The sequence below is a fragment of the Coregonus clupeaformis genome, unplaced genomic scaffold (genome assembly GCF_020615455.1).
Source record: "Coregonus clupeaformis isolate EN_2021a unplaced genomic scaffold, ASM2061545v1 scaf0513, whole genome shotgun sequence".
Taxonomy (NCBI): domain Eukaryota; kingdom Metazoa; phylum Chordata; class Actinopteri; order Salmoniformes; family Salmonidae; genus Coregonus; species Coregonus clupeaformis.
In genome coordinates, this window is record NW_025533968.1 from 130,407 (window position 1) to 155,335 (window position 24,929).

General features: G+C 45.0%; 1 protein-coding gene and 1 long non-coding RNA gene across 2 annotated transcripts in view; both read left to right on the plus strand.

Moving 5' to 3' along the window:
- LOC121563500 (ribosome-binding protein 1) overlaps positions 1–24,929 on the plus strand; it is a 63,518-nt gene that overhangs the window by 27,897 nt on the left and 10,692 nt on the right. The gene's annotated exons all lie outside the window — the stretch shown is intronic.
- On the plus strand, positions 6,519–8,859 carry LOC123484964. Its single transcript, XR_006658796.1, has 3 exons — positions 6,519–6,591; positions 8,367–8,429; positions 8,632–8,859. It is a non-coding gene; the product is annotated as an uncharacterized LOC123484964 (long non-coding RNA).

The window sequence follows — 24,929 nt, forward strand, 5'->3', positions numbered from 1 at the left end:
GAAGGTCAGTCAATAAGGAACATTTCAAGAACTTTGAAAGTTTCTTCAAATGCAGTCGCAAAAACCATCAAGCGCTATGATGGAACTGGCTCTCATGAGGACCGCCACAGGAATGGAAGACCCAGAGTTACCTCTGCTGCAGAGGATAAGTTCATTAGAGTTACCAGCCTCAGAAATTGCAGCCCAAATAAATGCTTCACAGAGTTCAAGTAACAGACACATCTCAACATCAACTGTTCAGAGGAGACTGTGTGAATCAGGCCTTCACGGTCAAATTGCTGCAAAGAAACCACTGTGTTATTTCATAGTTTTGATGTCTTCACTATTGTTCTACAATGTAAAAAAATTAAAATAAAAACTCCAATCAAGTTGAAGAAACATCTAAAAGATGATCAATGGAAACAGGATGCACCTGAGCTCATGTTCAAGTCTCATAGCAAAGGGTCTGAATACTTAAGTAAATAAGGTATTTCTGTTTTCCATTTGCAAAAATGTCTAAAAACCTGTTTTCGCTTCGTCTTTATGGGGTATTGTGTGTAGATTGATGAGGAAAAAATATTATTGAATCCATTTTAGAATAAGGCTGTAACATAACAAAATGTGGAAAAAGGAAGCGGCCTGAATGCTTCCCGAATGCACTGTATGTTGCACTTGAATGGGAAATGATCACTACCTATTATGGATTCTATCTTCACATCCCACTCACATAATGTATACCAGCAATGGAGGAAGACTAGGGCGGCAGGTAGCTTAGTGGGTAAGAGCGTTGTGCCAGTAACCGAAAGGTCGCTGGTTCTAATCCCCGAGCCGACTAGGTGAAAAATCTGTCGATGTGCCCTTGAGCAAGGCACTTAACCCTAATTGCTCGTGTAAGTCGCTCTGGATAAGAGCGTCTGCTAAATGACAAAAAAAAAAAAAAGACACCAATGTAAGATCTGAACATGACAATGTACCTCTAGTCACATTTACCCCGACCATCATTTATACCAACTAGTCCCCTCCACTCCATAAAATCTTCAACAACTAAACCATTGACATCTGTGGTATTGCTGCACCACAAGCTGTTATGCACATTGAAATCTCCACACCGTATCTTCTTATCACCTTTACTGGATTTCGCAACTATATCTAATTCAGATACAGAGATGGGTTTACAAGGATTATAGTAATTAACCAATGTGATATTACCCCCTTCTCTACAAATCTCCACTGCCACACATTCATGTTCTTTGAAACCATGAATTGCTCTATGTGCTACACCTTCTTTGATAAATGTAGCACACACACCACCCGAATCCTCTATTCTATCACTTCTCACAGAGATAAAACCAGGAATAATATAATCCAATTGAGGTTCAAGCCATGTTTCTTGTATACACACCACGTCTGGTAAAACATCTAAATCATGTATAAACTTCTTAAATTCTTGCCCATTGGCTATCAAACTCCTAGCATTCCATTGAACAATAAGGAACACCATAATACTATTTATTATCCTGATCATCATTAGAATTTTGGTTCAGCATCCAATGTATAATTTCTACCGTAACTTCAGAAATCCCCAGAATGTCTTTGGCTGCCTTCACTACTTATTTTATTTGTGCAGTCCTGCTCTTATGTGGAGCAATCATATTGATTGCCCTACACATGAAGCCCAAGAAGTCTACACGACCTACTACCATGGTTTTCTCTGTAATCGAGCATTTATGCTCGCATATCCACATTAACAATGGGCTGAGGTTCGCAGCATCCTCGAAGCGGCCAATATCTGTCCAATATGTTGTATCATGAGTATTTTGAACACTAGGTTTGTTATTCACTTTCTGAACAGCCTCAGCATAGGATACATTGTTTGTAGTTTTGTATCTCTCCGCTTGGCTTTCTGTTGTACTTCACATCCTCCATATGCTGCACTATGTTCTCCGTCACAGTTACAACATTTAACTTTAGCATCAGGGCCACATTTCCCATACTTGTGATCCCCACCACACTTTGCACATCTCATTTTACATAGCAACATGCCCCATCCGCTGGCAATTAAAGCACCGAAGTGGAGGCGGCACATACTCTCTAACCGGATAACTGAGTGATCCTAGCTATTGGGCAGATTCCCCTCAAATCGTAACAATACAGTTGTAGTGTAACAATACAGTTGTAGTGTCCACTCCACTGTCACTCTTCTTGCTTTTCATCCTTTTCGAGTCAATAACTTTCCTCCTTTAAGGGAAGCCTTCACTTCTTCCATTGTAATTTCCAATGGCATCCCAGCAATTACTCCTCTCAGTTTAGACATAGCACCGGGAATACGACATTTCACCCGACCCCCATTTAGTGAGTTCAATTTCAATACTTTTTCCTGCTGAATTGTACTATTTGCAAAGATCAGGACCTTCCCATAACCCATCGGTTTGGCATCTTTAATCACCCCAATCTCTTCCCTAATTGCGTTTGTCAAACGCAAAGGATGGAATGTACTTACTTGCTGGTTCTGGAAACACTAACATAACTTTAGAACTTTCTACTCCAACCTCTTTGTCTAGGAGGTCCTGCACTTCTACAGGTCTACTCTCAACACTACACATTGTTTCTCCAGCAGTATTCATCCCTCCATCCCCCTCATTGCGATTTCTCTTACTCCTGTTCCTCCTATTTGCAACAGGTGTAAATAGCTGATCATCACTCTTTTTATCATCATTATCAATATCAATATCAATTGCCCTAATGCTACCCGCCATGCCGCCATGCCGACCCTAGTCACAGTGCAGTTGTGCCAAATCCGCTAAAAAACAAAGATACAGCTTGTTCGCACTTTCCATTGATCAAAGTCGCTCAACCCTAGGCGCTCATCGGTCGATGTTGTCGCAACCCTCTTTTGCTCAGCTGATGCTGGCTATGTAATAGGGAATTAAATGGGAAGCGCAACGTCGGCAGGAGAAGCACTGAGACGGATCATACAAATTCAGGGCCATCACAATTTGCCCAATTCCAAATCAACCCCTAGGCTAGCCCCTATCCCTATGTACTCTTGGAGATTTGAGCGGTTTCTAGGTCCCCCTTGCTCTCTGTTAGGTGAGCGCTCCGCAAGTTGATAGACTGTACAGGTGCTTGGGTTACATTTGTGATTGGGTATCAATGAGTGAGCTCTTCCATGTGGAATTCCTCAGGTACACTCGTAGAAAAAAGGGTTACAAAAGGGTTCTTCAGCTGTCCCCATAGGAGAATCCTTTCTGGTTCCAGGTAGACCCCTTTTTGGTTCCAGGTAGAACTATTTTGGGTTCCATGTAAAACCATCTGTGTAAAGGGCTCTACCTGGAACCAAAAGGGTTCTACTTGGGAGCAAAACAGGTTATTCAAAGTGTTCTCCTATGGGCACAGCGGAAGAACCCTTGTAGGTTCTAGATTAGGGGTGTCAAACGTACGGCCCGCGGGCCGGATCAGGCGCGCAAACGGGTTTAATCCGGCCCGCGAGATGATAAAAAAATATAAATATTTTTTGTAAGAAAAAAGTCGCTGAATAAGTGTTAAGCAAGCAAACTGTTTATACCCGGGGCAGAGCAAGTAGGTCAGCACGTGCAGCCAATGAGCTACTTTGTTTTGCCTGCGATATTTATTACGGCTTCTACTTTTAACATTATGTGCTTTGGCACCCTCATTGCCCCAATATGTCTCTGTCAAAAAAGAGAAAAGTGGACGCAGAGTGCAGAGTGTTCCAAAAAAATGGTAATCCTATTTAATCACGGAATTGAATGGGAAAAGCTGTATGTTTGGTGTGTTCAGAGCATGTTGCAGTGCTGAAAGAATATAACCTTACGTCGCCACTATGTGAGTCTTCATGTCGACAAATATGACAACTTTCAAGGACAGCGGAGATGAGAGAAGGTGAATGAACTGTTGGCGGGTCTGAAGAAACAGCAGTCTGTGTTTACTCACAGCGGGGACATCAGTGACGCTGCAGTGAAAGCTAGCTACCTCATTGCTAATGAAATCGCAGTGGCTTCAAAACCATTTCGTGAGGGTGAATTTGTAAAAACATGCATGATGAAGGCAGCGGAGATTGTGTGCCCTGAAAAGCGGAAGGCTTTTTGCAAATATCAGCCTGACAAAAACACAGTTGCAGACAGGATTTCCGATCTTTCAGTGGATTTGGACAGCCAGTTGAAGCAAAAGTAAAGTCATTTATTGCGTTTTGGTTGCAATTGATGAAAGTATGGACATTACAGATGTTGCACAACTGGCCATTTTTTCATCCGCGGAGTTGATGACACATTGACCGTCACCGAGGAGTTCGTGGAGTTGGTACCAATGACAGATACAACGACAGCAGCTGATATTTTTACCGCACTCGTCGGCGCGCTGGACAGGGTCGGAGTGGACTGGTCCCGCGCTGTCAGCCTGGCTACAGATGGTGCGCCCTCAATTAAAGTCATTAAAGATGGATAACGTCATGAAGGTGGTCATCCAAACTGTTAATTTCATCCGATCCAGAAGCCTGAATCACCGTCGGTTTGACAGCCTTCTCAGAGAGAAAGACCACATCTATGGCCTGCCATACCACACTGAGGTAAGATGGTTAAGCCAAGGTGCTGTGCTGCGGCGTTTCTTTGATTTACGAGAAGAAATTGAACAGTTCATGGAAGAAAAGGGAAAACCAGTGTTAGAATTTCATTCCGCAGAATGGATGCCGGACCTTGCATTTATGGTGGATGTTACAGAGCACCTGAATAACTTGAACAAACAGCTGCAAGGGCGCGCAACAAAGTTGTCACGCAGTATTATGACAGCACACGTTCTTTCAAGTTGAAGCTGTCATTGTGGGAGACGCAAACTTGCGGTGGTGATGCAGCTCACTTCCCTGTCTGAAAAATGTGTGCGCGACCCAACATGTGGCAGACATAAAGCGGTTCAAAGATAAAATAACGGGACTGTTACGGGAGTTTGAGCAACGCTTTCAGATTTATGTTTATATGTTTTTATGTTGATGTGCTATTGTTTTTAATTGTTTTTATTTTATTTGTATATTTAACCTATTCTTGACTCTGTGGTTCTTGCACTTGTTTGGGGAACAGGATTTCATTATTTTTATCTACATTTCTGCCTGAGAAATGACACCCTGATATAGTTCTGTGATCTGTGATATACTTCTGTGAATCACTGAGGCATTGTGTGTTTGTGTGTTCTTTTGTCCTCAGAACTTTCAAATAACTTGAGGTGTTTGATTAATAGTGATGTTGTGCTTTTGGACACTGTCCTCAGGCTCCAGCTTTATGTTTATATGTTTTTATGTTGATGTGCTATTGTTTTAATTGATTTTATTTTATTTGTATATTTAACCTATTCTTGACTCTGTGGTTCTTGCACTTGTTTGGGGAACAAGATTTCATTATTTGTATCTACATTTCTGCCTGAGAAATGACACCCTGATATAGTTCTGTGATCTGTGAAACAGTTCTGTTAATCACTGAGGCATTGTGTGTTTGTGTGTTCTTTTTCTTTAGAATTTTCAAATAAACTTGACGTGTTTTATGATTAATAGTGATGTTGTGCTTGTACTATTTTGGACACACTGTCCTCAGGCTCCAGCTTTATGTTGTATGTTGATCGTATTAAAACAAAGAAAACAATCTGAAGTTGTTGTTTTTAAGTTATATATACCATGATTTTTCCGGTCCGGCCCACTTGGGAATAGATTTTCCTCCATGTGGCCCCTGAGCTAAAATGAGTTTGAAACCCCTGATCTACATGATGATTGACATGTCCACACATGTAACCACAGGGGAAATGAATCAATGGTGTGTGCCCCATCAAATAATCCCTATACCTGATTTTTTTTCCTTACACTCAAACTCTGAACACCAAAGAAATTATGAAAAAAAATACATACCAGTGCAGAACCCTATGTAGATCATCTACTGCCTGAAACAAAACGTCAATCACACAATAAACCAAATGTTTGTTCTATTATGCCACATCAAGGTCCCTCTTCCACATGTTTGCCAAATACAAATTCAGAAATTGTCCATCGTGACCTAACAAATAAATGTAATCCAACTACATTTAAAGGTGTGTGTGTGTTCGCGTTCGTGTGAGAGTGATCTGTGAGAGAGTGATACTAGGTCTGTCAGTTTAGTTGTAAAAAATTATAGAGTTTTCAGGCTATCACTGTCCAAGGCCACACCAGCTGATTTGCTACATGGTTGACTTGCAAGTGGCCACGCTGCATCAGTAACATTGGACAAAAGATAGAAGAGAACAAAGAACAGTGACAACGTTGTATTTTTGGTAGGAACATTACAGATTTGATGGCTTTCCAGGTCGTCTTTTTCACGGTCACGCTATAAGATCTCACAACGCCTGGAGAAGTGTTTAAAATCTCCGGAAACACATCAATATGATATAGCAGTCTTCTGAGATGCGTAGTGACGACCTGGAATGTCACCTGTTGTCAATCAATAACCAATGTAGGCTCTGCAAGAGAAGGGAAAGTGAAACTACCATTCAATATTAAGGGAGGGATTAGACAAGGATCATCGGAGGATCCCTACATTGAGGATACATTTGATAGAAATCGAACGAGAGGCACCATGAACTCAGGTACAAATGCATTTGATATGACTTATGACTACCATCATGCCAGTGAAACATGAGTTAAAATTGAAATGAAAGGTTTTCAGTTATCAGTTACCTCGTAATTGAAAAAGGTTATGCTTCTTCTACCCCCTTCTACTTTTCTAAAATGGCTGCTAGTGTGGCTAGTTAATGAATATACTGTAGCAGTAGTACAAATATAAAACCAATGTCTGAAAGTCCAAAGTTCAGAATCACAGGCTCTGTCTGTTCATTCATCTTCCTCTGGTTGCTAATTAACCCAATAGCTACACATATGAGACAAAAGGCGGGATCTGATTTGACCATGCAATATACACTGAGTGTACAAAACATTAGGAACACCTGCTCTTTCCATGACATAGACTGACCAGGTGAATCCAGGTGAAAAGCTATGATCCTTGAAATAGACTGACCAGGTGAATCCAGGTGAAAGCTATGATCCTTTATTGATGGCACTTGTTAAATCCACTTGAATCAGTGTAGATGAAGCGGAGGAGATGGGTTAAATAATGATTTTTACACCTTGAGACAATTGAGACACGGATTGTTTATGTGTGCCATTCAGTGGGTGAATGGGCAAGACAAAAGATTTAAGTGCCTTTGAACGGGGTATGGTAGTATGTGCCAAGTGCACCGGTTTGAGTGTGTCAAGAACTGCAACGCTAATGGGTTTTTCATGCTCAACAGTTTCCTGTGTGTATCAAGAATGGTCCACCACCCAAAGGACATACAGTCTGTGGGAAGCATTGGAGTCAACATGGGCATAATCATTATGACAATTGTTTTAATTTTATTGGTAAAATATTTTGATACTTTGATACTGTATGTACAGTTGAAGTCGTTTAGTACACTTAGGCTGGAGTCATTAAAACTCGTGATGACATTTCCCTGCATTAAAGTCCCCGGCCACTAGGAGCGCTGCCTCTGAATGAGCATTTTCTTGTTTGCTTATGGCCTTATACAGCTCGTTGAGTGCGGTCTTAGTGCCAGCATCGGTTTGTGGTGGTAAATAGATGAATACAAAAAATATAGATAAACTCTCTTGGTAAATAGTGTGGTCTACAGCTTATCATGAGATACTCTACCTCAGGCGAGCAAAACCTTGAGACTCCCTTAATATTAGATTTCGCGCACCAGCTGTTATGGACAAATAGACACAGACCGCCAACCCTTGTCTTACCAGAGGCAGCTGTTCTGTCTTGCCGATGTACGGAAAACCCAGCCTGCTGTATGTTATCCATGTCATCGTTCAGCCACGACTCGGTGAAACATAAGATATTACAGTTTTTAATGTCCCGTCGGTAGGATAGTCTTGAACGGAGCTCATCCAGTTTATTCTCCAATGATTGCACGTTGGCCAATAGGACGGCTGGTTAGAGGCGGGTTACCCACTCGCCGACCAATTCTCACAAGGCACCCGGATCTGCGTCCACTGTATCGGCGTCTTCTCTTCATGCGAATGACAGGGATATGGGCCTGGTTCGGTGTCTGCAGTAAATCCTTCGCGTCCGACTTGTTAAATAAAACATCTTCGTCCAGTTCGATGTGAGTAATCAATGTTCTGATATCTAGACGCTCTTTTCAGTCATAAGAGACTGTGGCAGAAACATTATGTACAAAATAAGTTACAAACAATGCAGAAAAAACACACACAATAGCACAGTTGGTTAGGAACCAGTAAAACGCCAGCCATCTCCTCCAGCGCCATTGAATAATAAGTTGTGATAATGTCATTGTGATGTCCTTTATCTTTTATGCAGGGTTGTGTCTGAGGGTGCTGATACTGGTTGCTCTCACAGTAGACATCAGAGCAGCTCAACCTGGTGAGAATGTTTACACTGTTAATTACATTAGTAACTGAAAGGAAACGGTTCCCTGGACACGGTATTAAAAAGTAATTTCAATGGAGATCCAGGTCAGGACTACACTTAATCTGTGTCCAGGAAACTGAACCTGGGAGTCGAGCACAAATAAGTCACCCTCTCTTTCTCTCGCCCTCTTTCTCCCCTGTCTCTCCTTCTCCAGCCCCGGAGACGTTTGTCGTATCGGATGAATGGTGGTCATTATTGCCGTCAACAAAGAGTCCGTTTTATGCTGCATCGTGTTAGAGGCTTTTAATAAAATCACGAGGTTTACAGCATAAATGACAGGTGACATGACAACCTGAAAAAAGCGCCCCAAATGCCATGGCCGTTCTGACGTCTTCCTTGCCTAACCCCCCTATTTATAAACAATGAAGCTGACCTCTTCTGGCCAATCCCCAGTCTCCAAGACACTTCCGGTCTGCTGGATGTGGCGTTACACCCAAAACATTCCCTCTTGCTACTAACACAAACAACATTCCATTTCTTCATGAAAAACATTTAACAAAGGCATAATCTTCAGATACTATATTCCCCCTTCGAGACCGAACTAAACGTCTCGAAAACAAACAGAATAGGATTATGACTAGTAACAATTTATCTTATTGAGTATCTTTAACATTAAACCAAAAACATTCTCCTCTAGAGTGTAAATACCTTTCTATGCAATAACTGTTTATGAAGTATGAATACATTACTATGAAATATGAAGAAATCTCTATGGAGTGTAAGAGCGAAAAACTGTCCGGCAGCCATCTTTTCAGATATCCCTCCATCAATCAAGACAGTAAAATTCTCTCACGGTCCCTCTGCCCCAGGCAACCACCGTCGGTACTCCAGATAACCTCATAAACCATGTAAATGCATTTTGAAACTATGATGCAATTAAATACACATGTAAGCCCCTGCAAACAAAATCCTATCCAAAAACATCCACTGTACGGCTGGTCAACCCATCGAATCGTACAATGAATCTCTCCCTTCCTAGACCTTCTGTCCCTAAACATTCACCGAAATAACCAAAAACATCTAAGATCCTCACATGTATTCAATAACATCAAACATCATTCTACAAAAATTAATACCTGAGACTATTACACAATTATGTATTACACATGTCTATATTTCATTGCAGACACTGGAATGTAGTCCACTACACTTCATCTCCCTGTAGTCTCGACTTGGATGAATGGATTGTTGATGATGAAATCAGCCACACCCTCCTTGTTTCATCTCCTCCAGTCATATTGTCCCTTCATATTGTCTTTGTTTGAGTATTTCAATCTCCACATGTTCTCCCAAGTGCTTCTGGAATGAAAAGAAAAGAAACGACCAAACAGTATCTTTTGCAAAACAACCCTTTCAAATTAAACATCAATATCCACTAAGAATATAACAATGATATATAAATGATGAATGAATCACATAAACCTATTCCCCCCTTTGATTCATAAATCATACCAACATCACCCCAATATTGAAATTTTTTTGAAAAATCATCAAAATGATATTTATCCATCAGTAGTCCATCCATCTTCCTCCAGATCCGGAACAGTCAACACCGGCATCTGAGTGTTGTCTCCAGGAATCACTCTCCAACCTATCTCAATATCATAGCTTTCTCAAAGGTCAGTAACAAATTACAAACATCACACAGTGTTATCAAAGCTGAAACTAAAATCTGACCCATCACTGCCCCTACTGGGCCTAACTGATCTTGCAACCAAGTCTTCCAAATGCATCCCTTATTTAACCCCCGTGATATTATCTGACCGTATAACTACTATTTATCACTATGATCTTCCCAAATGTTACACCATACCATGAATAAAGTCCAAGTCCCCACTTCTCTCCCAGACCTATTATTCAATGATAGGCTTGAAGCCTATGACATGTCCCTTTTCATCCTATTTTGAACTCTAGTTTCAAATTGATCTGTGTTCGGTGCTACTCCTCTTTTAATAACAAAAGCCTCCTATGGAAGCTTCTACGTTGCCTTTTAACAAAATCCTTTCCATCCATAATGTAAGAATATATATTTTATCATCACAAACCCACCAAATATCTCTAAAATTGTCCATAGTCACATTGTCAGACAAAATCCAATCGTCTAACCATCAAAGTCCTGCTCTTCTTACTACCTGGTATATTAAAAATTACATTATATTTGTCATCTCTAAACTTATGTTCATGCTTATCCAAAGTTATCATATAACATCCCAATCTGATCTTCCCATAAACACACCCCCTACCTCACATGTTTCATTAGAACAAAAACAACCTTTAGCCCTCAATGTTTCACCTGAATACTTCAGGATTCCGTTGTTATCTGATTTTCCTTTCCCATTTAGCAATTCCCATAGGGTAATTAATTTAACCAAGAACACTTAAACCTAGGCTTAAACCACTGTTCTGACAATGACATTATTTTATCTGTCAATGACTGTTGCCAATACCACAGTCATGACAAAGCATAAGACTGACCCATACCTGATAGAGGCTGCACAACCGTCTAACATGTTTGGGGCTGGAATTCTCAACAGACATGGACCCTCAAGATTCCTCACTGATCTTACAGAATGAGTTAATCTATCTCTAATTTCCACAACAGAAGAACAAGCGGTACTGATCAGATACCTCTCCTTGTCTGTCATCAAAATCAAAGATCTCATCCTGTCCTCCATGATGAATCTATATTCTCTCTACTACTATCTGTTCTCCTATTTTAACCCCATTCGTACTATCATTGACAGCACTCTCCATCCGTAACATAACCCATGAGTCTAAAATTCCCCATTTAATTTCAGAAAAGTTGTTGTCGATGTCATACTCCCTCTTTTGCTATTGCCATCGTATCACTAATCCCTTCCAAAGTTACCATTAAAGTAGTTGATTTAGCTGCTGTATCAACCCTAATTACTTCTAGTGCAAAAGTTCCCATTATCCTCTGTGTCTTATCTACTGTTGGAGTGACTGTAATCTACTCTTCCTGAACTCCTTTGGTGACGGTGGAAGCTTCAACAGACCTCAAATCTTCCATTATAAGCATCACTTTACGAATTACATAGCCCTTTAACCCATAATTCTTAACCGGAACAACTTCTAATGCTTGCCCTAAATAAGTACACATATATTCTCCCTAACCTTTCTCTATAACATTACGCAACATAAGTGAACAGTCACTCCTAACCTCTTCCACTTCATATCATTGTACAACCTATCCCCCCTTTGACTAGGTGCAACAGCTTCTACTCCTGGTCCTGCTAACAATACTTATTCTCCATAATTATCTCTCCATATGGGAGAAACGTCACCATCCTAACCCTAATAAGTATTCTTTCCCTAACATTGGTGCTGTATTGGTTCCCTTATAATCAAATGCGATATATTTATGGCTTTAATAACTATCAATGTTGAAAGAGTTAAATTGCTTCTCACTGTTGTTATAATAGACTGAAGTGTTAATGTCCTTATTGTTGCTTCTAGTTTCCCCAAAGAAAAAAGTTGTCTTTGCTTGTACTTCCATCTATCACCACTAGTGTCACTTTTTCCCCAAATCTCAGTCCTTTCTCTAAATCCCTGACTTTCAAACATTTGATTACACAAAATACACCTATAATTACCTTGATCTTCCTGCTGGGAACTGTAAATATAGATACTCAATCACCCTCAATCTTCTCTTATCATTCAGCAACACATACTTTCTCAATGCATCTGCTCCTAACCGATCTAAACTCCTACCATATCTTCCCACTAAACTTTAAAATGTCCTTCCTCACTGTTCTCTCTCTGTCTTACTACTAACTTTGAAACTTAGCTTACTGTCTCAGAGTTCCTTCAACCCTAATCTACTCCTAACTTATTTTAATCTAATCTTTTCTCTCATAACATTTACAACTTTTCCCCCTGATTTTCACACAATCCCTTACCACCAAATGTTTAGAATATATGATCGGGAAAGTTCCCCACCTGCTTCTGACTCATTACACACAGGCTTGGCAAACGTCTAAACACCTTTTTAGCCTAGCCTGAAATCCCTTAGTGTAAGAATGTAACCCAGAATAATAGTCACCCCCTTTTAACTTTATTTTCCCCAGACAGATCGTCTAATAGACAGTCGTCTAGTGTACATTTTATTGTACAATTCAATTCCAAACCATGCATCTCTTCCCAACACTGCCATAACAGCATCTTCTAATATTAGTACCTTAAGAGTAAGTAACTGTTTTACTACCTCAAATCCCTATCCTAATTAGTTATCAATTAGTGAGATGTTTAACCTCTTTAGGCTGAACACAGATAAGTTTTTCCCCTATTCACTATCACTTCTAATGGTCGGTTGTTTTTACTTCAATTGTTAGCTATTTTCTCTTCTTCTCTATTCGATTCTCTCAGCGGACACCCCCCTTCGTCTCTTCTAGGCACTAACAGGTGATCTTGAATTGCCCCTGTATCTTCCTTAAAAATGTTCTCTGTTCTTCCTCCTGACTTGTTGCATTAACAGGTAAAGTACCCAATCTGTCCATAATTATACCAGTCTTCTGAAAGTTGCTGAAAGTGTAGCTGAAATATTCCTCCTTCTTCTTTGTTCTTCTCCCTCTCCAATTCTGTGTCTGTCCAGAAACTGGCGGTCGATATGGAACATCTGGTCCCCCCTTGGCTGGTACAATTGCCTTTGATATTGTTCAGTTGAAGCTGTAACAGTGATTGTTGATTTGGTTCACCCTGATTCTTCATCACACAAGCTTCTCTTCTCCACCAGTTGTATGATTGACTTCTCAGAGTTTCTTCGTCCTGTTCTTTGTTGTTGACATATCAGGATTCTTCAAAAGCTTATATTTGTCACGAGTTACTAAGCCAGAACCCAGAAGCAGACCAGGACAAGGTAAGTTGAAACGAAGGTGAGTGTTTATTTACAAATTCAAGAGTGATGCTGAATCATCCAGGGAACAGAGCGGGCGGCGTTGATTAGTTGTTAGGGGTGTAGTGGTTGATCCAATCATGGCTTCGGCAGCCGCCGACCACCAGGCAGAGGTTGGATGAAGGTTCCGGACGAGTGACTGCAGATGGAACAAAACGGAGGTAAGTAAACAACAAACCAACAAGGTGCAAAACAACAAAACTAACGCTAGACGCTCTAAGACTGATACTCTGATAAACCTACTGTTCATGGCTAATCGATCCGGCAGGGAATGGATGTTAGGCCAGAGCCTAAGAAGGGTGATGATCAGGACCAGGTGTGCAGATTGCTGATGGGATGCAGGTGCGGGAAATCAAGAGAGCTCCCCGGAGCGTTCCAGAACCCTCGGGAAACTGGAGATCCCGAGCAGAAAAACTAGTCCACAGACAGGACCCGACTCAGACTGCCGGGATCGTTACAGTACCCCCCTCCGGCCGAACGCCACCGGGCGGACTCCCGGAGCGCCAGGATGGAGGCGGTAGAAGTCACGGATGAGGTCAGCATCTAGGATCTGTCGCCGCGGAATCCAACTCCTCTCTTCAGGACCATACCCTCCCAGTCCACGAGATACTGGAAACCCCGGCCCCGCCGTCTGGAATCCATGATGCGTCGCACCGTGTAGGCAGGACCACCTCCGATCATCCGAGGAGGAGGAGGAGGAGGCGGAGGAGGCAACAGAGGACTGAGGAGAACAGGCTTGAGGCAGGAGACATGAAAGGTGGGATGGACTCTGAGCGTCCTCGGGAGTTTGAGTCGAACGGCCACCGGATTGATCACCTTCTCCACCACAAACGGACCAATGAACTCGGTAACAACTTCCTAGACTCAGTCCGTAAAGGAAGATCCCGTGTGGCCAACCAGACCCTATCTCCGATGGTGTAGGTGGGAGCGGGGATCCGGCGACGATTCGCCTGGAGCTGATACCGGTCCGAAACTCTAAGGAGTGCCTTTCTGGCCCGATGCCAGGTCCGGTGGCAACGACGAATATGGGCCTGAACAGAAGGCACTGAGAGCTCCTTCTCCTGAGAAGGGAACAAGGGAGGTTGGTAGCCATACAGGCACTGGAAGGGAGACATCCCAGTGGCAGATGTAGGGGAGAGTATTGTGGGCATACTCAACCCAAGGCAACTGAGAGACCCAGGAGGTGGGGTTGGAAGAGGCCAGGCAGCGTAGCGTGGATTCCATCTTCTGGTTGGCTCTCTCCGCCTGACCATTAGATTGGGGGTGAAAACCAGATGTGAGACTGACTGTAGCTCCAATGGCCAAACAGAAGGACTTCCAGACAGCAGAGGTAAACTGAGGGCCACGGTCGGGAAACGATATCACTGGGCAACCCGTGGACCCTGAAAACCTCCCTAACCAGGATCTCGGACGTCTCCGAGGCAGAGGGAAGCTTGGCAATTGGCACAAAGTGGGCGAACTTGCTGAATCTGTCCACGATAGTCAGAACGACCGTGTTCCCCTCAGAAGCGGGCAACCCAGTGACAAAGTCCAGGGCCAGATGCGACCATGGTCGCCGGGGAATAGGAAGGGGGTGAAGTAGTCCAGAGCTGGGCCGATTGGTACCCTTATTCTGCGCACACACTGGACAGGCAGCAACATAACCCCGAGTATCCTCGGCCATGGCAGGCCACCAAAAACGTCTGCGAAGAAACGCTATCGTCCGAGCCACGCCAGGGTGACAAGCCATCTTGCTGGCGTGGGACCATTTGAGACCGCAGGACGAACCGACTCAGGCACAAACAACCGACCGGGTGGACCGTTACCGGGACCGGGCTGCGTCCGAAGAGCCGCCATCACCTCCTCCTCAATCTTCCACCTAACAGCTCCCACGACGCAGTTCCGGGGAGAATTGTCTCGGTCTTGGACCCACCCTCCTCCGTCTTGGAGAACATCCGAGACAAGGCGTCCGCCTTGCCGTTCTTAGATCCAGGTCGGAACGTCAGGGAAAAATTGAATCGTCCGAAAAACAACGACCACCTGGCCTGACGGGAGTTGAGACGTCTAGCCATTGCACGTAAGCAAGATTCTTGTGGTCAGTCCAGACAATAAACGGTTGCTCCGCCCCCTCCAACCAGTGGCGCCACTCCTCCAAGGCAAGTTTCACCGCGAGAAGCTCCCGGTTACCCACATCGTAATTCCTCTCCGCAGGCGAAAGGCGACGAGTAGTAGGCGCAGGGATGGAGTTTACTGTCCGTGGAGCATCGCTGCGACAGGATGGCGCCAACTCCCACATCAGACGCGTCCACTTCAACGACGAACTGACGGGCCGTGTCCGGTTGAGAGAGAATCGGTGCGTTGGTGAATCGCCTCTTCAAATCCAGAAACGCTCGATCCGCCTCGGATTCCACTTGAAGCTCCTGATACTGGAAGTCAAGGCAGTTAACGGAGCGGCCACACGGCTGTAATCCCGGATGAATCTGCGGTAGAAATTCGCAAACCCCAAAAATCTCTGGAGCTGCAATCTCGTATCGGGCTGGGCCCATTCCAGAACCGCTCTAACCTTCTCCTGGTCCATCCTAATCTCTCCCCTGGAGATGATGTACCCGAGAAAGGATGTCGTGTGGGCGTGAAACTCGCACTTCTCGGCCTTCACGAACAGGCGATTCTCCAACAATCGCTGCAGAACCTGCCGGACATGCTGGACGTGGTCGGAAGGTTCCTTCGAGAAGATCAGAATGTCATCCAGGTAAACAAACACAAAGAGACCGATCATATCTCTCAGGACGTCGTTCACCATACTCTGGAATACCGCTGGAGCATTGGTCAGTCCAAACGGCATCACCTGATACTCGAGTGACCCATCGGTGTATTGAAACCCGTCAACCACTCGTCTCCTCTCTGATCCGGACCATGTGATACGCATTGCGTAGGGTCTAGCTTGGTGAACACCGTAGCACCCTGTAAGGAGTCGAAGGCAGAACTCATCAAGGGCAGGGGATACTTGTTCTTGACCGTGATGTCATTCAACCCCCCGATAATCAATACACGGTCGAAGAGAGCCATCCTTCTTACCCACAAAGAAGAATCCTGCCCCAGGGGTGATGACGAGGGACGAACGAGACCAGCAGCTAGGGACTCCTTGATGTAGGTCTCCAAAGCCTCACGTTCAGGTCGGGAGATACTGTATAACCTTCCCTTGGGGTAGACAGCTCCAGGGAACAGGTTGATGGCACAATCATATGGTCGGTGGGGAGGGAGTGACAGAGCCTTCTGCTTACTGAACACTTCCCCCAAATCGTGATATGTCTCGGGAACCAGGGACAAATCTGGGGGTTTAGCCTCAATCACCTGACTGGGAACCGAATGGGGACAGGCAGTCTTGAGACAGTTAGCATGACAATCAAGGCTCCAACTCGTTACCTTGCCCGTCACCCAATCGAACGTGGGATTGTGTTCCTTCAGCCAGGGGTATCCAAGGACCAGAGGAACATGGGAAGACGGCAGAATGAAGAATGAAATCATCTCCGAATGATTCCCCGACAACAGCATCTTAACCGGTTCCGTCCTCATCGTGATACGTGCCAGACTACTGCCGTTCAGAGTGGTCGCTTCAATGGCTTCCGGCAATTGCTCCTTGGAAAGCCCCAGCTGTTCCACCAACTCGGCATCAAGAAAGCTTCCATCGGCACCTGAATCGATAAAAGCGTTAATCGCTAAGCTCTGATTCCTGTTCACAAGGGTAGCCGGAAACGGGGTCTGACAGAGGTACTGAGAGGTTGAAACTGGCTCGCTAAAAGTCCTCCCAACTTTAGCGAGCCGGGCAGTTTGACGACCGCCGGGAACAAGTGGAGATGTAATGTCCCGAGCTACCACAGTAGAGGCAGCAGTTGGTCTTACGTCTATGTTGACGCTCCTCCTTGGTTAACCCGTGCCGCCCCACTTGCATGGGTTCAGAATCGGGAGAGAGGACCTCTCCACTAATCCTTTGTGGTGGAGAATGATCGACGTGTTCTGGTCCACCACCCGACCCGACTGGGAACTGAGAAGCTGATCGATTGGACGGACCCCATTGCTTCTCCCTCCTTCGTCTCGGACTCGATTATCCACCCGAATAGACAAGGCTACCAAGCTGTCCAGGTCACTAGGCTCCGGATAGGAGATCAGCTCATCCTTGAGCTGCTCCGACAGACCCTGGTAAAAGGCCGCTTGCAGAGACTCCTCATTCCACCCACTCTCCACAGCCAACGTCTTGAACTCGATCACGAAGTCGGCCCACGCTGCGAGTTCCTTGGTGAAGCGAAAACAGGCGCCTAGCTGCGTCCCTCCCTCGGACGGAATGGTCGAAGAGCTTCCTCATCTCGGCCGTGAACCCCTGGTATGAAGCCATGCAGGGGTCTTGTCGTTCCCAAACGGCTGAAGCCCACTCCAGCGCTCGACCACGCAGCAACTCAATCACAAAGGCTATCCTAGCCTTGTCTGTGGCATAAGAGTAGGGCTGTAGATCGAACACTAACCCACACTGCATAAGGAAAGAACGGCATCTTCCCAGCTCCCCCTCATATTTATCCGGCGCCGGAACCTTGGGCTCACGGAAGGACACCGCTCCAGACGCGGCAGGCGAGATGGGTGAAACCGGTAGTGGATCCTCCACCGAAACTTGCGCTGGTTCTGGACCTCCGTCAGACCCGGTAGAAAGGTTCCGAACTGCCATCGCGATCTCCTGTAGCTCCGTGCTATGATGGCCCAACATCTTCTCCTGATGGGTAATGGCATGGCGAACAGAGTCCAGGTCCGCTGGGTTCATTACTGGCCGGATCGTTCTGTCACGAGTTACTAAGCCAGAACCCAGAAGCAGACCAGGACAAGGTAAGTTGAAACGAAGGTGAGTGTTTATTTACAAATTCAAGAGTGATGCTGAATCATCCAGGGAACAGAGCGAGGCGGCGTTGATTAGTTGTTAGGGGTGTAGTGGTTGATCCAATCATGGCTCGGCAGCCGCCGACCACCAGGCAGAGGTTGGATGAAGGTTCCGGACGAGTGACTGCAGATGGAACAAAACGGAGGTAAGTAAACAACAAACCAACAAGGTGCAAAACAACAAAACTAACGCTAGACGCTCTAAGACTGATACTCTGATAAACCTACTGTTCATGGCTAACCGATCCGGCAGGGGAATGGATGTTAGGCCAGAGCCTAAGAAGGGTGATGATCAGGACCAGGTGTGCAGATTGCTGATGGGATGCAGGTGCGGAAATCAAGAGAGCTCCCCGAGCGTTCCAGAACCCTCGGAAACTGGAGATCCCGAGCAGAAAAACTAGTCCACAGACAGGACCCGACTCAGACTGCCGGGATCGTTACAATATTTTAAGTTCTGTCCTCGAAATATCGTCTTCCATCATCTTCTTACTTTTCTTCAGCATCTTTGCCTCAATGTATTCTTCTTCTCCTCCAATTCTTGGGATTAAAAATGTTCTCCGCAGGTTTTCTCCTTGTCTCTTCTGTATCTTCAGCGTCTCGAGCTGTTCCTCTAGCTCCCTTACCTCTCCCAAAGTTGTCTCTTCCTCCAGGCCTGATACGCCTCGGTCTATATCTCCTATTTCTTCTTTGCCAGTCATTGTAGGATAAAATCCTCTTGAACATAAAGCACCCTTAATCTCCAAATCTTCATCGCTTTCTTCATCAGAACTCGAATCTCTTGTCTCCTTCTTCGTTCAACTTTCATCAGAGATCAAATCTTGTGTATCCTTCTTCGTTTCTCTCTTGCCAACTTCCTTCTGATCACAGAGTCATATCCACCCATAACCTCTTCATCATCACTCTCATCTTCATCATCCTCCTCTTCTTTAAGTTCCCAGACATCTCGGTTTTTCTTCCTTCTGGAGTTTTGGATTCATCTTTATCGTCGTTTCTGCTTGTCCTCTATCTATTATTCGTCTTCATCTCTGATGCCATAATCGCCCTGCTGGATGATCACTGAAAGCTGAGGATAAACCTCCCTAAGCTGTACTTTTTGCTGAATCCGTATTTGAGAAAGGTGTACTAACATCTGCCATTAGTTTTTGTAACCCTACTTTCTAACCCTACTTTCTAACCCTACTTTAATTAAAGGATTACTATTTTACCCCTATATCAATCCTTTTATATTCCTTTATTGTGAACTATGTTATTTTAGACTGTATAGCCTAAGGCTTCCCCCCTTAAATTATTAATATAACCCTAACAACTCCAAATAAATCCAAATAAATCAATTAAAAATCATGAATAATTAAAACCAATTTTTATTCCTATGTCACCAATTTATCAATTAGTGTTGGCTATCTTACCACAACCCATCAACTGCAAGTAAATGCAAGTTAGTCATCTTCAGACTAAAATACCCATAAACAAAGCCTCTAACCCTTCAATACTACAACTCCCATCAAACCCCAGTGATACACAGAGCATCCAAAATGCAATTTTTAATGAAATAGTATTTGCCAAGCCTATGTGAAATTGTCATAACATCACATATTTTGTTAGGATGATTTTGTGTACTAGCCTGATCTGATCCTCTCGTCTGCCTCGTCACACCTTGTCACGTGACGCACACGTCAGCCCCTTCTCTCTCTCTCCTCTCATTCCATGTTCCTCTCATATTTCAAAAAACATAGAAACACACAAGATTTCAGCAGTTAATGCAATCACTGAGTATTTCCAACCATTCAATATTCGTTCGTTCTACATTATTCACTCTAAGACTAAACTCAGAACTAAATAGATCGCTCAAAAAACATTTTTATTTTAGTCCGTCTTTAATTTAATTCACTTTATTATAATCCGTTACCATATATCTAATTTATAAATTCAATAGGTCACAAAACAAGTTTCATCTTTAACCAGCCGCCGTTGAAACTAAAATCTCTCCTCTGTCTGTCTATTTCCCTTGCAGGGTAACGCCAAATGGGACCTATGACCTTAACCCACCATTTTGTTTTGTAGGCTTAGCCCAACCTCATGTCGTAGTTTTTAGCCCCGTAAAATCAACACGTGTCCTAATCTCGTGTCATAAACTCCCCCTTTCTGTAGTGTAGTATCGCAAAATTAAACGCATGCGCACAGCCATTCAAAAATCCCTTTCCACCGTGGAAGGAAGATTCTCTACTCTCTCTCCCCAAACAGACAGAATAACACTCCAGCTGTAACTCCCGTTTCCCCCTTATAGTCAAACAACATTTAACAGCGCTCACAAAACATATAACCTGACTTAAACACAGAGACAAATTTAAGAGACTTTAATCCATCGCAATGGAATCTCTAAGGATACGTTAGCATGTAGCACACAACACAATTAGCATTAGCCTCTAGCCACGATGTACCATGTAGCATGAAACACACTCCCATTTAGCCGACATTAGCCTTAGCCTCTAGCTAACTGCGGCCTACCCAGCCCTAAGTAGCCTGCACTGCCCTATCAATTTTAAACATATTTATCCTACCGTTTTTGCTACCGGGACTAATGAGCATTACACCGAGAAATCAGACCCAATCAAACATCCCGTCGGACGAAAGTCAAATCATAATCACAATCAGATAAACCTCATGAATCCGAGCTCTCTTTAAAAAAAGAAACCCACCGTCCACCCATTCTATCGTGTAAACGGATTACCGGCCTGACATCTAAAATGGCCCCCCCTGGAGGTCTTAAATGGTACAGTGCCCTAAAGAATGCGCATATCTGCCTTAATCGTCACTTCAATACTTAAATCCTACCGTTTAATGCTCTAAAAACTTCCAATTACCTGCCGTTTCCAATGGAATAAATTTTAGCAGACTCTAGTCGACCGCAATAACGCCACCGAGGCAAGGTTGTAATGGAACATCTCTCCAGTGTACACAAGTCATAACCAATCTAACAAACTCCGAAGCGGTAAGAACACACTCACCCTTTTTTGGCCATGCCTCAGAGCAGGTTAGCCTGGCGGTTGACTGAAACAAGGAAGAGACGCAAACCCAGCCCCACGTTGGGCGCCATTATGTCGTATCGGATGAATGGTGGTCATTATTGCCGTCAACAAAGAGTCCGTTTTATGCTGCATCGTGTTAGAGGCTTTTAATAAAATCACGAGGTTTACAGCTTAAATGACAGGTGACATGACACCCGGAAAACGGCTCCCCAATTGCCATGGCCGTTCTGACGTCTTCCTTGCCTAACCCCCTATTTATAAACAATGAAGCTGACCTCTTCTGGCCCAATCCCCAGTCTCCAAGACACTTCCGGTCTGCTGGATGTGGCGTTACACCCAAAACATTCCCTCTTGCTACTAACACAAACAACATTCCATTTCTTCATGAAAAACATTTAACAAAGGCATAATCTTCAGATACTATACGTTCACCTTAACTGTCCCTGATGATCCAACCTCGACCCTGTCTGGCTCCACGGTCTCTCTACTCTGTGAAGTCTCACCTCTCTTCAATGCAGAGCCATTGGAGGTGGGCTGGTACCGTTCCAGTAACCTCCACAGTCCTGCCTTGTTGTACAAAGATCACAAGATCCAGGAGGCCCCTGTGTACCCCCAGTATAGGGGCAGGGTGTCTCTAACTGGGGGGATGGAGAGAGGGAATGTGTCCCTGAGACTGGAGAGGGTCACACAGGAAGACAGGGGGGAGTATATATGCCAAGTCACCAGTGACCAGTGGTATGAAAAGGCCAGTGTCTTCCTCACAGTGAATGGTAAGGGTTATCTCTCAAATTGATGGTGAAACTGTGTATTGTGGTGTCACCCCCAAAGCACCTGATCCTAGATAAGCACTCCTACTCTGAGACACGTTATGGAGTCTTTGGTACCACAGAGTAAAAAAAAAAAGGCAGTTACATTTGCCACCTCTCAGTTTACAATTGCATTAGGGGTACAGCCAACTACAAACTTCAGCTGACTTTAGCCTTATATAGCCCCGCCCCCCAAAAATAAAACATCTCTGGAAGGGATAGAGGCATCCGTTTAATGTAAACAAAATGGGCAAACCACCTTTAAGTAACTTCAAACGAAATAATTGAAAGTTGATTTGAGTTGTTTAGAAAATGTCATGGATGCCCCTATCACTCCTATTGAATGTTAGCTAGCGGTGGCTATAGTTAGCTGAAGTTTGTCGTGGTCGTTTAAAAGAAACCAAACCATGGAATACAGTTCTATATCGTGAAGCTCCACCCCATAGGGGAGCTCTGCTCCTATTGGTTTACCCTGCTGCCTAGGCAACGAACAGCCTGAGACAAAATGATGCACACACCTGCAGCCAATAGGAGTACAGGTGTCCCTATAAGAGGGGATGCTTCCCTCAATCAGCCTCCCTTTATCTTCAGCGACTGGACTAGACTGAAGAAGCCGATAAGAAGACAAGACTAGGACGAGAAAGCCGTCGCCGATTTCCAAGTCTCGACGTCGTCCTCTAAATGAGCACACCAGGAGTTTGTCCACGCCAAAAGCTCTTTTCAGAGCTCAATGTCGCTGCTCCTCCATGACAACTTATGTTTTGTGTGCTTAGGATCACAGCATGCTTGGAGTGGCCTCATAGATCCCCCACTATGCGCCAGCTGCGCCTCCTTTCTTTAAAGGAGAGGAAGCAGCGATGGTCATTTTTTCGGGAGGATATCCCTCTAGAGGACGTGTTATCGGTGCTAGCCTCAGCTTCTGAGGCATCATCTGAGGGCGCTGACTCAGGAGATGACAGGAATATTGGGGAGGAAATGGGTATTCTATTGGAACTATCCATTACTCTGACCCAGACGTTTAACACCCCTTTTTCCCTCAGGAAAGTGTGAGGTCATTTACATCCCTGGGTGATGACGACACGGGCTCTGAATTTTCAGCAGGCCCGTCCTACGCCACAGCCTCTCTGCGCTCTGATTTTCCAGGGCTCATTGAGATGGCTGCAAAGCGGCTGGAGATTAAGCTGCCCCCCATTCCCTCCAACCCAGAAGTGGACATGATGGAGGGCGGCCCTTACTCTCGCTACTGCTCCGCGTCGTACCCGGCGTCAGACAGCGGCCTCCAGCAGCAAGGGAGCGGGCCCCGCCCCTCCTGCAGCGCAAGAGGTGCCGACCATTCCGCCAGCGGAGAGAGGTCATTAAAGCGTCATCCTGGCATCACCCGAAGGGCGGCCAGAAGAGACGCTGTTTATGACATGGCGAGGGGGAGAGACCGGAAGACGACGCAGCGCCTTGTGTGACTGTGCCCACTGTTCCCCCCCCCACCCTACTGGAGGAAACTGCGTGTTGTGTGTCTAATAAAGAGTTGGCTCCAATTGACTTTGTCACAAGACAGCCCCTTTTCCATGATACACCCGAAACCGTTCAGGTGCCTTTACTCTCTCTCTCTCTCTCCTCCTCACCACTCTGAGTGTAGCACAGCCCACTACGGGTGCGTAGTTGAGCATACACATGAGGCACGTGTGAATAAGGGAACAAGGCAGACATCTTTGATGAGCCGCCTTGTTATACCTCATAAAAACCTTACACACATAGACTCCTAGGAGTGTTGTGGTACAGGATTCACATAGTAGCCTGCGTACACAGCCAGTTAATGGAACGATGACGCAATCGCTATTGGGAGACGGCGCTCTGACTCAGGCGAGCGCCTCAGTCAGTGCAGTTCAGACCCGTGCTGCGTTCACGGAGGGCTGGGACAACGAGGTTACGAGTATAACCAACGTGTCAGCGCCCCCGTTTCTCTCAGAACCCGCTCATGTTTCCTCTCCCTTTCATGAGAGGCCCGCCTTGGGCTGTTCCACCACTTCACTGTCGGGGAACAGCGGCGGCGACGGCCGTAGAGGAATACAGGTCCTTCCTACTGAATGCACCACAGCTTCGCGCTCTTCCGCTTTCTCAGCATTATTGGAAGTGGCAGCGAAGCTGTACCCTCTCCCACTGGCAAGACCGGACGCTGGAGAAGGGTTATGCCATCCAATTTCACCCGATCCCTCCCCATTCAGGGGGGTGGTGGAGATGGTGATGAAAACGCCGGGAAAGGTCGCCGCTCTCGTTACAGAGATTACAGAACTTTTGGCGAAGGAGGCAGTCACAGTAGTTCCTCGGGAGCAAAGGAACAGGGGGTTATATTCGCCCTATTTCCTGGTGCCCAAAAAGACGGGGGGAATGAGGCCAATATTGGATCTACGCGTTCTCAACGAGAGCGTAGCCAAACGGCCCTTTCGAATGCTGACTACAAAACGTCTGCTGGAATGTGTGCAGAGGAGAGACTTTTGTACGAGCATAGACCTGAAGGACGCATATTTTCATGTGCCGGTACATCCGCGTCACAGGAAGTTTCTGCGTTTTCGCTTTTCAAGGGGCGGCGTACTAATACATGAGGATGCCATTCGGGTACGCCCTGGCACCTCACACGTTTTCCAAATGTGTGGAGGCGGCAATAGCACGGTTACGTCGTCAGGGGATAAGGGTTTTAGCCTACCTAGGGCGACTTACTGGTTCTCGCCCCCATCAGCAGAGCTGGCGATCACACACACGACACAGACAGTGATTCATCTCACGTGTCTGGGGTTCGCAGAATTGGGAAAAAGAG